Raw genomic sequence first — 478 nt, 5'->3', positions numbered from 1 at the left:
CCCGCTGAAGGGGTGGGGGGCGGGCCCACTAATCGATTCGTATCCGGTTTCGAAAATCGATTAATCGATTCGTATCCGGTCAGTGATAATTATTCGAAATCGTCAGGGACCCCCCCCCCCACCGGAAGACTTCCCCCTGGAACTCGGGGAGAAGACCCCGGGCCCGGCCCAGGCCACGAGCTGCTGCTGCTGGCGGGACGATGTCGCTCGGCTGGCCGGGGAACGCCTGGGAATTCCCCCTGGACGAGCTCGAGTCCGTGTATAGTAGTGTATAGTGTAGTGTATAGGAGTGTATAGTGTATAATAGTGGAATGTATAGTAGTGTATAGTGTAGTGTATAGGAGTGGATAGTGTAGTGTATAGTGTATAATAGTGGAGTGTATAGTAGTTTCTAGTAGTGTCTAGTAGTGTATAGTGTAGTGTATAGTGTAGTGTATAGTGTATAATAGTGGAGTGTATAGTGTAGTGTATAGTAGTG

Source organism: Lampetra fluviatilis, chromosome 9 (assembly GCF_964198595.1).
Source record: "Lampetra fluviatilis chromosome 9, kcLamFluv1.1, whole genome shotgun sequence".
Classification (NCBI taxonomy): domain Eukaryota; kingdom Metazoa; phylum Chordata; class Hyperoartia; order Petromyzontiformes; family Petromyzontidae; genus Lampetra; species Lampetra fluviatilis.
The sequence above is the reverse complement of the archived record's forward strand: the minus strand, read 5'-3'. Positions refer to the sequence as shown.